We start from the raw sequence: 15706 nt of genomic DNA, 5'->3' as shown, positions 1-15706 counted from the left end.
TTTAGCACATGACTTATACTGAACTTTCATGGTTCGAACTAGAATTCAGTAAAATTCAAAATTTCGTATTAAATACGTAGATACAAAGAAGGAGAGTTTGGAACATATGATAGCTGTTTCTCATATGATTGGGGGTAAATATTAACTTGTTATACTGCATGCGTTAGATTTTGCCATATATTGAAATAATGGAAAATGTTAATCATTGTAGTTATTCCAGTTAATAGATATTCATACACTAAACAGTAGATTAGGGTAACATGAATACAACCTCAGCTGTTCAATTCGAATTTATTTTGCTTTCTTTCTATAAAAGTTAAGGAGTCCCTAAAACGATGTTTTTGACTTAAAAATACCTAGAATATATTGCAGCCTGTGTGCGTGAAATATATCAGTATAATATCAGTGAATAATGGGAAGTGCCTCAATTTACATTTTCTGGACTGTTTTTGAATGTCTTGTTTTTAGTGCGGTTTACGGTGAATGTCTTTTTAGAAACTATTGTTAAAGATTGTTTTCTTATTCTAACTGACGATTTTGCTACATAGTAACAAGAATTTGTCGATACGTTTTTACGATTTAATTTTAGAAAACTAGATGTCAAGACCAGCTTTATCTGTGAAGCTTTAGAAATGAAAGGTTTTGTATTCGTAAACGTTATTTTCGTCAGCTGGTGAAATAATAATAATTACTTTCAAGTGGCACAGCGAAATGTATGTGGACTCACACGGCTAGGAACTGGATTTCAATATTAGTGATGGGCAGTATAGAAATAATTCGTTGTGTAGCTCTGTGCTAAATTTCAAAATCCAAAACAATTACCTTTGATATGGTTTATTTTTAAAAAATATGTGCCTATAAAAGTTTAAAGAGTTTTGAACATATTTCGAGAAAACTACAATCATCTACTTCATATTTTTTATTATATTAATGCTACCATTTGATCTTAAAGACTAAAGTAACCTGATCGTCCAAATGTATGAGCTTATACTATACCCTTTGAAGGAATTTGTCATTGAGCTTCTAAAGTTGTCTCAGTTCACACTATACTTTAATTAATCATAAAAATTCGGTAACTTTTCAAACCCCATAATCTTTGGAACAACTAATTTCTTGCATTATTTAAACGTGATTACAACAAAATAAACGGCGTAGGCGTTAAGGTGCTAACTTATCACAGATATTATCTTAGATATTATGATTGGAAAACTTTATTTAGCCCTTAAGACAGTATTTGGAATTAGTGCAAGTAGAATTATATATTATGTAGGAAGTTTTCCTAAAACTATACTGCTCCAAAACCATAAAGGTGAATTACGTCAACTGGATATTCATTTGCATCACTGTCACAGTACACTTACAATTTACATAACTAGGTTAAGTTGCTTTGGAATACCAAGTTAACGTTAATGTAGTCCTATAGCCGAATAACAACTCCTTGGCTAAGCAACACATACTTGAATTGTATTTCTGGAAAACGTAGAATTTATGACTAGGCATTTAAATAAAAACGAGAATGTGCTTTTATTTCGATCATAATAAACATTCTAATCTGAGTAAGATATTGTCTTTTTTTTTCCAAATTCAGATTTGATAAATATATATAATCTTTAGCTGTACATGTTTAGTTTCGCCGAAGTGTAATGGAACACTTTCACACAAAAGCACATTTATCAAAACACAAACTTCCCTACACATTTCACCTACACCTTTCGTACATACTTTCTCAAGATTATTGAAAATAAAAGTAATGCTGGCATCTTTTCTCAAGCATGAGCTCAATAAGTGAGTTTGTCACAAATTCAGAAACAAATGGTTCCTCAATATCCGGTCCGGTTGGAGCATGATATCATTGACAAGCGTGATGACACGAAATGTCGATAGTCATCCTGGATCCTTTGCAGTCATTTGTGCCTGACCATTCTCCACGTCCAGCTGTTGCTGACACACTGTAAAGAGATGTGACATTTAATTCATATAATCTCCCTAATATTAAGATATATCCATATATATATATATATATATATATATAAGTATCCTCCCCTGTTTATTTACTTACTGAACTATCATCCAATAAAGATAAATACATTTCACATTATATATAATTGAAAGACTTACTATATCTTTAATTGTTGTTATGATCTAGCATTATGACAAAAGTGGCTCCACCTATTCTATGAATTAACTATAATACATTTTATTTAGCAAAAATATTTATTTTTTTGGATGCATGAATTGTTACCATTCGTTCTATGTATACTATCTCTTTATCACATAACATTAGTAAATGTAATGAACGCATTTTATGTATTCCATAATGCATTAATTATTTTATTTTGATCAGTAATAAAGTAACAAAATGATAGTTCTTCAATTATTGGCCCTGGAATTAATAGCTCAAGCACCCTAACAGTTCGCCCTACATCCAGCCCAATATTAAGTGGAAGAATCCTTTAAAATATATTATTACTTAAGCATACAAGAAACATAAACACTGACAAAATAGCGACTGTACATGTTCCACACTTAGCGGAGATGAATTCCGGTAAGTCCTGCTCGAGATAAACTTTCATCCCCTAACCCAAAGTTAAAATGTAAATATTGCTATTTGAATTTTCAATAAAAAGTATATTAGACTCATTTGTCTCATCATATACAAGTAGCACTAATCCAAACAGTTTAAGATTTGTGTTGAAATCAAAAGGAAGTTAAACAGATTCTAGTCGATCACTTAAAATTGTTAACGTATTTTGCTGATGATTTATGACGTCTTCTATTTCTATTTGGTTTGGCTTAACCATGTGGTTAGAGAGCTTGACTTGCAGTTTTAGAGTCGCGAATTCGAATCCCCGTAACACTAAACGTGCTCGCCATTTCAGCCGTGACGCGTTATAATGTTTGGTCAATCATTGGTAAAAAGAGTAGCCCAAAAGTTCGCGAGTGTGTGGTGATGATTAGCTGTCTTCTCTCTTGTCATACCCATATAAATCATGGATAGCTAACGGAGATAACCCTGGTGTACTTTTGTGCGATATTCAAAGCAAAGCAAACCTGTTTCAATTATTTCTGTCTGAGTTCTGTTCACTGCCTTTAAGAAGCTCCTACATAAGAAGCGGCACATAAAATTCGTAAAAGCAGAATTAGACTAAATTAACTAATGAAATCTTTAGCGCAGTCAAATACTTTAATTTAAAGGGTTTTTTTTTTGTCTCAAATAAGTCAAGAGATGACGGAGCCATGTACCTAAAAGTTTATATTTGAAAACTAAAAAACAAAACAACTCATTACCTTTTTATAAACTGCAATTCCGCTGCTAAAAAAATCTCTCAGCTTCTATTTCTAAAATGGAGTAGCTCGGACTGTCTTTGGATCTAAAAAAATATATTACCATGGGTCAAATTTTGGTTAGGCTGGGTTTTTTATTAAGCCTTAAACAATTTATGTGACATATTCATCTATTTCTAGATTAGTTTGGTCTCTAATCATAATTATTAAAAGGAGAAACTCATGTTTTGTCTGCGAAACCGTTTTTTATTGTTGTATTTTTATTAGAATGCACAAAGCGTACGAAATGTAAAAGCAGTAATGCATATTTAAATTCATTCAAAGAAGTAAGCGATATATATGCTTATGTTACTCATGTATGATGTTAGATACGTGAAGTTCTAAACTAATCGAATAGCCGTACGGGACATTTCAGTAACTACAATTCGAGTAGATTAAGTGTACCGCACAATACGTGAAGTCCATCAAACACATCTTGTATAAAAGAGACTTTGATTCGAATTGTCTGATCAAAAATAACAAACCGATCTACTTTTCTAATTTGGAACACCAAATCAAGTGACACATTCAAATCTCGGGTATCGGAGGAAAGCATTAAAACTCAGTGACATTACTACCAACTCCCTAATCAACAGTCTCAAGGTATCGGTGCTCAACGAGTATATAAACAAATAATGAAATTCAAGCACAGAAATTTACACGTAAAGAATGTTCTCTGAAACGAGGCTCTAGGGTATAACAGATCTCTAACCGAAACACTTTTATCTTTACAATACGCAACACTTCCTTTGCTCACCCCTACCTTGCTCTCCTATCTTACTCACCCCTACCTTGCTCACACCTACCTTGCTTATTTGAAGACATTGTTTATACTTCCTTTCTCCTAAATATCGTTTTTGTATGAATTTTAAAGAAAGCTTCCCATACATCTCATTATTTTATATATGATAGATTCATAACGCAGTTGTATGACGATAGGATGTAATAACCTAAACCTCTTAATCTAATACTTCTTTTTTACGCATCATCTGACCAGAATTTTACTCTACTGATCATAACTAATGGTTAACTTGTCGGGTCCGTGGCTCACGTCCCGTCACGTCTATAAAAGAAAAGTAAATACGTTCGGCACTTTGGGTTCATGGGTGTGTTATAAGAGTGACATAAAATTTCACCTTTGAAGAGGTGGGTGGTGTTGGCTAACTACTTCATCTTGAATTGTTTTTATAACTTCAAAATTATGAATGGCTATCACATAGATTTGGGTACATTTCAACAAAACAAGGAAAACAGTGTTACAATACTATACCATGTAGTGTTCAATATTAATTTATTTCTGTCAATTAAATCAAATGATGATTTTATTATAAATGAAGTCAAAACGAAACTTACAATCCAATTAGTTTATTGAAAAAAAATCATTCAAATACTTTAATACCTCAATTACTGTAAGAAAAATGTCTTAAACATTTTTTATTTAGCACAGATAGCATTTTGAATTAAGGACTGAAAAATATAGGATTTCAAAAAGATAACATTTGGTGTGTTGACTTTGATAGTTGGTGATGCACCAAACATGCTCGCCCTTTCAACCGTGGGGGCGTTATAATGTCGCGGTCAATCCCAATATTCGTTGGTAAAAGAGTAACTCAAGAGTTGGCGAAAAGAGTAGCCCAAGAATTGATAGTGGGTGGTGATGACTAGCTGCCTTCCTTCTAGTCTTACACTGCTAAATTAGGAACGGACAGCGCAGATAGACCTCTTGTAGCTTTACGTGAAATTCCAAAAACAAAGAGAATATGAAATTTACCACTTTATTTTAAATGGAAAACCTAAAATTTTCTGGTTTGTATTATCTGATATTAATATTACATTTTAGTAAAAACGTGCTTAGTGCCAAATATAACGTATGACAAAAATGAATTCTACAAGAACTTTTTATTACTTTAATTATTTCGAAAGACATTCTAAAATATTTATATTTAACTTGGTCGCTAAACTACATAAGTATCAAAGTGTACAAGACTCGAATACACTAAAACTGTGTAAATAACTCCGTTTTTAATATTCTAGTAGTTTGTACAAAACAGTAGAATGCAAGGAATCGCTTTTCAATAACCAATGGAAAATTTGGTTAACATTCCAAATAACTCAATAGATAGAGTTGTCTTTTAAATTGACTTTAATAAAACTAATAACAAAAACTTGTTACATTGAAACCACTTGAGTCAGATTGAAATGTTTATAAAATAACAATAAAAAGACTACAGATAAACGATCTTTTCCATTGTAATATAACAAACTGTGACCGAAAATATTTTGTAAGCTTAGATTACAATAGAAGGAAGTAGAATGCACGCAAATAGCTTGTTATGTAAATCGAAAACCGATATCCGTTTGTCATTTGTTCATCAGACTACCATCTGTATGTTACGCCATGAAGGAAACAGAACCGTAAGCAACTTATCATAAGGCCAGGTGGTTGTTATTTGTACTGATTTTCAAACGGAATGCATACAGCAGTGTAGACTGTTTATCTTTGTATCTACTCATAACTATCTCATATAACATATATATCAGAACATAGATTACATGACACCTGCAGTCATATGAGTTATGGTGTTGTCAATTTTATTTTTCTGTAATATTAACCCTGAATTTTTTTTTATCAAAAACTACGTTAGCATGAGTCCCATATGGTGTTCATGTATTCATGAAATTGTGTTTTTGTTGAATGACGGGATTTTTCAGTTGGTACTTTTAGCGCGATATTTTTAATAAATACACATTTTGTGAAATTATTTAGTAATAAGTTACAAAAAAAAACAAAAACAGAAACGAACGATTTCTATCTCACAAACCTTTGTCAGTTAATACTTCTTAGATTATAAACCAAAATCTGCCATTATATATACATCGCTAAATTTTCTTCATTAATTTTCTGGTTCACGTTGATTAGTTTCATGTTGAGATTACTTATCTAATAATTACTACTGTGTATCATGTACGGAACTGCTACGGTTTTTACTAAGAAAATAGAGTAAGCTAATTCGTAATTAACTTCTTGGTATATGATGATTCCTTTCCTGTTGATATTAGTCATTCAATAATTAATACTGTGTATTATGTAAGAAACTTCATGAGTTTTTAACAAGACACGATAGCTAGCTAATTACTACTTAATTATTGGTATATGCTAATTCCTTTTATGTTAAGATTGCTCATTTAATAATTAATGTTGTGTATTATGTAAGAAACGGCAATAGTTTTTTACAATACACAATTGTAAGCTGATTGTTAAATTGAATATTTTCTAAGTATTTCATTACCATGTAAATGATTTTGATCATTCAGGAGTATGGCAGGACTTAGTGGTTATTGTGATTCTGAATCGGAAAGTTCAAGCTCAGTCACGATATAAAGCTGAATACACTGAACATTCACCATACTTTTAGCTGTGGCAGAATTGTAATAGAAGTCAAACCTGTTACTCGGTTAAAAGTAATCTCATACTGGACAGTCGATGTTGCTGGATTGTTGCCCGACTTCTGGTCTATACCTTGAGGGTCTCTGAAGGTTTAACCCGTGTTTCACAAAAGATACCATTCAGGTTGCAAATGCTAAAACCAATTCTAATACTAGTTTATCAGCCTATACTACTATAATGATTCAGCTGCTACTTTGAAATGAGTTTAAGATGCTCCAAGTTGTTCAGAACTATGGCTAAGCTTTAAAAGAAGATATCTGATATTGCGACTCGAGTGCTCCAACCACCATCCTATGCGAGGCTACTGTTTTCAATGTTATTAAGAATTTTTCCCTTGGTCAAATGAAACGTGGATAAAAGTTAATTTTATATATGAATCACTGATCCCTCTACAGTCAGATAACATGCCTTCTATTTATTTAGACTGAACTCTATGTTCAAAAGTAACGTGATGCATATGTAGTTGTAATGGAATAATATTGTGGGAAGGATTGAATATTAGTGAATTACCAATTGACTTCATGCAATATCTCATCATTAATCCCACACATTGTAGGGATCACAAGAAACGACATTTCTGTGCTGCTACATGATAGAGCGATTGACTCTGGCTTCAGATAATAGTTGATAACTCTCCACCTCCATCACACTAAACTAAACATCACATTTGTTGCAGGTACGCTGAGTTTGAAATCTCGTACACATGTATTCTGCTCTTATGAGATATGTTACATACCATTAACAGAACGTGCACGCTGAATAAATCCTGGAAATAGCAATTTCAGAGAAGTGGTCGAGGTAGTTAAGGACCCTATTAAAATTGACCCAAGGCATTCAGGATCAGAGTTAGGATAGTATTTCTGGTTATTGGAGTGAAATGTAAAGACTTAAAACAGCCTCTAACAAATATCCATTATTGATCAGAAGCCGAAAAACAATCGTTTGAATTTCAAACCACATGATACATCACCAATGTCTTACTTGCATAAAAGTGACTAAAATTTTTTCTAAAAGTCGTTTTGTCCTATCATAGCTGATGAAAATCTCATACGTTTCAGTTATTCTTTAGTTTCACCGCACAGTATATGATGATAAATACTCTTTCCAAAGTACAAGGAAATTGCCTCTCTCGTGATTCTCTGGTGCATACGTCTCACCAGTACATGCCATTATCTGCCATCCTTCGGAATAACGTATTTGCCTACTTTATTAAACTGTTATTTTCTTCATTGTAATTTGAAAGTTTTTCTTCGTTCACTACACTGCAACATGTCTATTTCTGGTTCGTTTGTGTTGTACCTTAGAGTAAATATTTTGCTTATTATGCTATATTAAGCTCTTCAGTTACTATATACATGTGATGTGATACCGTAGTATGAAAAACTGTCATTCAAAATATAATCATAATTCAAATTATAACATACCAATATCAGTTCAACTTTCTGGATTGTAAATGTCCTTAGAAATCTACAACTGATTGGTTTTTGCCTGCACTTTAACTCGTCTCCGACTAACTCTGTACATTTTAGACTATCTATATGTTTACGTAAGACTGTTTAGCCTCGGTGACTAAAATGTAGGTTATGTTTGGCTATCTGATCAACATTTTCGTTGAAATAAGAGCTGTCTTGAGCGTCTTCTTACGTTTCGTGAAATAGAATGAAACTGGAAAGAGCTAGTTTTTTTTATTTTGCATGTTACGAAATTTTGTTGTATGTTTTCGTTGTCTTTGGAATTTGTTTATAAGTAATTGCAATTGTAGTTTGTTTTTTCGCACAAACAAGTTTGTTAATCGTTGCCTGAGGTGATACAGCAAGTAACTATCAGAAACGAGGATTCAGCTAGACTTGTGGAAAGCTAATATTTCTGGGGAGTTCGTAAACTGCTAGCAGCTAGTTTTTTTCACCTAGTGCTACTAGAGCATGGAGTTGAAAAACTTCAACAGCTAACCAGAGAATCAGTGAGCGCTTTTCATTTGTAGTTACATGCATATCAGTTCATGATACTGTGTGGAACAGTACTGTGAAAAGCTAGTGTTGATTTTACTGCTATCAAAGAATAGAAGAGAAAATGATTATTTTTTGTGCCATGTTGTGCATGGGGCAGTGAAACCAAACATATTAGCCTATCACTGTCATCATACTGTTTCCAGTAACACCAGAACCTAAACCGGATAACACAGTCTATATAGTTCAGCCTCAACAGTGCAGCACTTTGCATTGTTAAGAAACCCAGGCGCCATTCTTCACCTGGTGAAATTTTGAAGAATCTATTGTGCTGAGCTTGGAAATTTACTACTGGAGAAAATATGTTTGCTTATGAAGGTGAAGTGCAACATCTAAGCGTGACTGTGGAAGACCAACACATTAGGATCAGCTTCTTAATATAAGCTGACTGCTAGCTTACCACTCAGAGCTGCAACTCCTCACTCACAATATCATGAGCAGCTTTCGTGACTTGTGTATTGTGGGATGTTGTTGTGTTATTTACGGAGACAAAAAGAAAACCATACTAAAACAAAGATGAATCACACTTGAATCCGTGTGGACATAGTTTACTCCTTTGGTTCAGCAGTAACAAACGGAAGTTGTTTCTCTTACATAAACATAAAGCTATCTTGACTCAAAGATCAAAGTAAAACTTTCAAGTATTTATACCCTGTATGTAAATCTTAACATAAATCTCCTGTCATTTTAAATTCTAATGACTTTTATCGTCTTTAATTTCGTCTGCATTTTTCTTCCACCCAAATCCTGCAAACACTTAGAAAATACGGTTTTAGGTTTATCTGTGACTCCCCTCTTGTTACCAAATACCATAAACATACTTTCTAAATAAAAAGAAAGTAGATGTAGGGATGGCTAATATACCAATCCTTCAAAAACAATAAAGAAGATAGTATGGATCGCATGCGCATCATTCCTACATAATAGCGCAGGACCACAGTGAAGTAACATGTTTACAAACAAAAATAGGATACTTTATACTCAGTTGTGACTGATTAGCTATATATATATCACTATATGCTAGTTCTTTTCTTTATTTTTTTGTATGGATAATTCAAATGTTACCCACATTGTTTTTGAAGGATTGATATAAGCTTACCTTATGTTTATTTTCTTTCTTTGAATTTTTTTCTTTAATTGTTTGCTTGCTGTCTTTTTAATGCAGTGCTTCTATAGACAGAAGAAGATTGTAATTTCTTACTAAATTTTAAATACAATAAAGTTCCAACTGTAATATTTATTAATTATCTATTATTGGCTGGGAATTTAAGTTTCTCCCTGTAATTAAGGTTTGTAAAGAAATATCAAATAAGTGGTAATGATAAAATCATCTGCACTAGAATTGTGATCTTTCTCTTCAAATTACTACTAGTTATTAATAAAATAATATTTATAAAAATGTAGACATTCGGTTTGAATCTATGTATTATCAGTGTAATTGATAGACACCTTTTTTATTTTTGAATTATCATATAATAAAAAAGAAAGAAGAAAGGAGAACATGAAATTCAGATTTTTTGCTCTGATATTTACAGATACTTCCAGAACTTGTACCTATTATTATAAAACAAAACAGTATATAGTATTGTAAAGGTCTAATGACCTATAGAGGATATAATTAAAATGCAATTTCGATGAAGAGTTCAAGCCATTCCTACATGGGCAGTGCTACCACCTCTCTGATGATTTATAACACCTACGTTAAATGCACCCTTATCCACATTGCATGTAAGACATATTCTTTATAATTTCAATGTGCGATATATCTTTAAGATAATTAAGTTTAGTATAAATACAACATTAACACTAAATATATCGCCTTCAGAATGATATTGGACTTATATTTTTTACCAATTAACACCTGATGTATATTTAAAAGAGTAGTATTTGATATTCATTCATCAAACGATATTCATGTTAGATTTATATACTAGAAGAATGAATGATATACTTCGAAAAATAGGTCCCAAATTTTTCAGCAAACTTATAATGTTAAAATCCTTGTCCAATTCTCGTAATAACAGTGTAAATTTGCACTAAAACGAATAAATAATCAATTAGTAGATTTTATAGCGTGCGCGAGAGTTTGAAATTGAACAAAAATTTAATTTTGACTCCTCTAAAAATATTAGGAAAAAAACTATCTTTCTAGCGTTACCTAACTCAGCGCTGCAGCTTTCAAGTTACGTAAAAGTGATTATAAATAAGTTGATTGATAGACAGATAGTAACCATAGTCGGTAACGGTTTTTGCTTTGGTGAGAAGACATTGTTTATAGCTAAGTTCATAATGTGTTTGTTTAATGCTTTTAGACCCAACAAACCATTAGAACCAGTGACAAGAACTACTCCGTACAACAGACGGACGGAAAAGACCATTTTCGACGTTGCTAATGCTCTCTCTAAGGTGATTTAACTTGTTAACTGTCTTCTCTAACTCGGTGGTCTGGTATAGTGTTTCCTTACTGTGTGACAAAATAGCCTTCGTGAATGATGGCTACTGGAGTCACGAGTTCTGGACCAATTAGGTGATGTTTGCCATACAGAGTTTTTCCTTCTTATTTGCTGGTCGTTAGTATTAGTTTTGGAGCTAAGATGTAAGCTACCCGAACAGATTCACTTTCTATTTCTATTATAATCTGATACTAAGAAAATGGAATTCTTCCTTCTTAATGTACGTAACGTTAAAGCGTCTTATGATTTAGTCATTAAATGGATAGTTTGAACGTTGAAACCTTATGTGCAAAGTAAAATCGAACCAGCTTAATGTTTCAAAGTTTTCAACAAAAAAAAAAAGTATATTGAACAGCATAGAGAACGCAATTGTCAAAAGATGCGCTTTTTTTCTTCTTTAGCGTTTGACTCTCAAAAGCGTAAAGATCATCACTGTGAAAACGTTCGTAATATGAAATTAGTTGCAACTGATTACGCTAGTTTCATAAACGTATGATAACTTAAGATTATTTATTATACATCCTTCAATTATGTATTTTATTATCTTTCTTGTAGACAATGAATTTATAATTTTATAGGGGAAAAATATTATATAAACAACATCTTCAGATTTATTTGAGCCATCTACTTTCAACTTTAATTACAAAACCAAAATAAAGTAAATAATGACAACAAGTGATTTTTTTGGGGGTTTAGCTTTTCGAATTTAATTTAATTCTATACTTTAGTGTTTGATGCAAAATACTTAGATCTCACAATACACCACTCAGAGCAATTTTAAATACGTAGAGCTTTTGTAGCCAGATAATCTCAGGATAGCGTATTAACGTTTTAACTCTAATAATACATTCTTTCTAACGTTAACCGATTAGACAATAAACAAATAATGAGTATTTTAGAAGCGGAATACACATTGTTTAGAATAAACTGTTTTGTCAGATCTTTGGGGTGTTTTCACTACACTGTAAATTTCACGTTATTGTTTTCGCAAGACACACCTGAAACATTTTGTTTATCATGTATAAATAACATGTTTTTCAAGTGATATTTGTGTACTTGCTCATACGTTCTTAACCAGAAACTGACACATATGCAGCATATAAGCCTGCATATAATCCACACTATTTCGTATTGAGTATTATATGATTTTACAGCACAGTAAAACGTAAATTATAAATATGTTATAACGCAAAACATTAAAATACTGTAATAAAAATTCTATTTATAATTAATCCTTAAGCTTTTATATCATCCGTGTTTGTAAATTAATTATTTAGTACTTTATTTATTGCATTAAACTTAAAACTAACAATAATTCATTTTATTACTTTAAGCATATGCTCTATATTTTTTAGCAGCTACACAAACATAATCTTACGAGAATATTAAATTTAGTTACGTTATTTTTTATTTTTATGTTAAAAGGCAATTTGGCTCGGCATGGCCAAGCGTATTAAGGTGTTCGACTCGTAATCCGAGGGTCGCGGTTTCGAATCCCGGACGCACCATACATCCTCGCCCTTTCAGCTGTGGGAGCGTTATAATATGATGGTCAATCCTACTATTCGTTGGTAAAAGAGTAGCCCAAGAGTGGACGGTGGGTGGTGATGACTAGCTGCCTTCCCTCTCACTGCTAAATTAGGTACGGCTAGTACAGATAGCCCTCGTATAGCTTTGCGCGAAATTAAAAACAAACAAACAAAGGCAATTTAGTAAACTAAATATTTTTCTTGCTAAAAGCTGAAAACGCTTATGCATAATCTAATTTTTATCTATTTGAATTCTATATTTTAATATCTATATTCATTAGGATAAGCATATTTTTAATTGTTAATAGTAGCTTTTCTTCCTTATAGACAATAATACTTACATATTAATAAATATATTATAAGAAATATATTTAGCAAAGAATAACTTTTAAATATTGCTTCATATAATGTACCATTATAACAAATGTAATTAATTTAATTTAATATCATTGTTACAAAACAACCGGGCCCGGAATGGCCAGGTGGGTTAAGGCGTTCGACTCCTAATCTGAGGGTCGCGAGTTCGAATCTCCATCACACCAAACATGCTCGCTCTTTTAGCCGTGGGGGCGTTATAATGTGACGGTCAATCCCGCTATTCGTTGGTAAAACAATAACCCAAGAGTTGGCGGTGGGTGGTTATAACTACCTGCCTTCCTTCTAGTCTTACACTGCTAAATTAGGGACGGCTAACGTAGATAGCCCTCGTGTAGCTTTGTGCGAAATTCAAAAAACAAACAAAACAGCTGATTTTAGTGTATTTGAATTGGCGTTTCTTGTATTATTGCATCAAGTTAATAGAAACTTCTAAGTTTTTGTTGTTGTTATAATTAAGTATTATTGTATCATAATATTTCGTAGGTGTGGAATGTTCTAGACCTCTGTCAGTCTCTAAATACGCGTACAAGATCTAGTCCGAGTAAGTTATAGAGTTAGTTAGTTTACAAAATGTTAATTAGCTAGATCTAGATTGCATTTTTGTTAGTTTAACCCTAAAGAGCGTATAGTGACAATTTTTAAAGTGAAATAAACACCGATTGTATTTTGATAACAGAGGAATAATTCATTTTGTTAATTGTTTTCTAAAGTAACTGAAACGGCCTGCATAGAAATTTACTGACAGAGATGATTATTTAAAGGTCTGGATACAATTGTGCTAATTAACTGTGTATCGAACACTTGCAATTAAGTTGGACGTATTTTAATATTAGTTCAAAACGAGTTCACTTTCTGCTCTTTGTCTAATATTGAAATTTATTGTCTCCTTGTCTCACATACATATTATAAAGGATAAGTACAAACCTGACACTTTGTTAGCCTTATAATTTTACTACACTCCCTTTTTCAGATTATGAACTTTTAAAATTTTGTTAGTTATGCTTCCGTTATTATGAATATACAGTTTAAAATGATTTTCCTTAAGAATAATTCTATTCGTAAATTCAAAAAACATTCAACATGTTTTAAGAAAATTATTTCCTACTGTTAGCATGTTATTTTTTAATTTGAAATTCTAATTCTTCTGTATCAGCAGAGGTGAACCTTAGGGCTGGATAATCATCAAACGTAATGATTTTCCACTTTAAATTAAAATCACATGAATCATTTACGTATATTATAAGAATGCGTCCAAGTACAGAAACCTGAGAAACACTATATTTTATAATATTCGCATCATTAAATTTGTTGTTTATTTTCCAAATTGTGTGCTTTTATATAAATGAAATATAAACCATTTTAACATAAAGCCTGTAATCTTTATATATTCCATTTTTACCTAATAATATTTGATGTAATACTTTATCGAATTCCTTTTTTTTTTAACTTAAATTACACACACTGTTTGTTATCGTTGTCTTAAACATATAAATATATCTATGGTAAAAAGTGTATTGCTTTTAGTCACGTAGATTTCCTGAAGATTTTAATGGTCAGTGAATAATGTAATACTTTTGGCATAATTTGGTAACTAAAGTTTTATTATATTTATGTACATTTACCGTAGAAACGTAATAAACGTTAATATAAAGTATAAAGTATTTGGTTATCGTTTGGCACAGTAACGCCTCTGTGCTAAATCATGCTTGCAGTAACACTAGAATACAAACAGACGAGACTTATTAATTTACGAATATTAAAATGCTTGGGATGAAATTTGTGTTCTTGGATATAAGTCAGTCTTAGGCCCATCAGTGAAAATTTCAACATATCTTTTCCAAAAGTTTCTTTTTCTTCTAGATAGAACTGAGATATTGATTTCCTCAATTAATAACGGGCAAGTTCAGGGAAAGCATTTCAGTGCACGTAAAAGAATCGTTTTTTATTATTATGGACATTATTTATTAGATTCAGAACAAGAGCTCTTCTTGTCTTCCCTTTAAAACCGTATTCAAAACTTATGAGTGTCTACAGTATGACAACTAGTATACACACACAACGGTTTACTGAAAACTTTCCAAAGGGAAAGAAGTGCTGAGTTAGGCGGTATATGAAAAGGCATCACAAAGCTCTTGTGTATCACGTGATCACTGAAGACTAGTCTCTGAAGTATTGACCAATACTAAGTGGACTTCGCTGTTCTTGCTGACCACGCTAGAGGTCACTCGTGATTGTTTGTTTGTTCTGAATAATTCAATAGTATACGCATCACTCCTGACCAGTTATCACGTGATACGACACATTATTTAGCCTGTCCGTTTACAAAGCCGTGTTTACATTAACGGAATTGAAAAGCGCGATCTGGTAATTAACTATACAGTTTAACACTTTGTTTCTAAGCAAAAGTTAATTTAAAGTTAGTTTTTATGTTTGTATGTGCGCATGCTTAGTATTAAATAGTCAAATACATTTTAAAACCTAATAAGGACAATGATGGTTCTCAGAATCCTGAGCAAGATGACTGATTATAATATTTCAATAATTATTACAGAACTTTTACAAAAGCAT

The sequence above is a fragment of the Tachypleus tridentatus genome, chromosome 8 (assembly GCF_004210375.1).
Source record: "Tachypleus tridentatus isolate NWPU-2018 chromosome 8, ASM421037v1, whole genome shotgun sequence".
Classification (NCBI taxonomy): domain Eukaryota; kingdom Metazoa; phylum Arthropoda; class Merostomata; order Xiphosura; family Limulidae; genus Tachypleus; species Tachypleus tridentatus.
Note: the sequence above shows the minus strand (reverse complement) of the source record.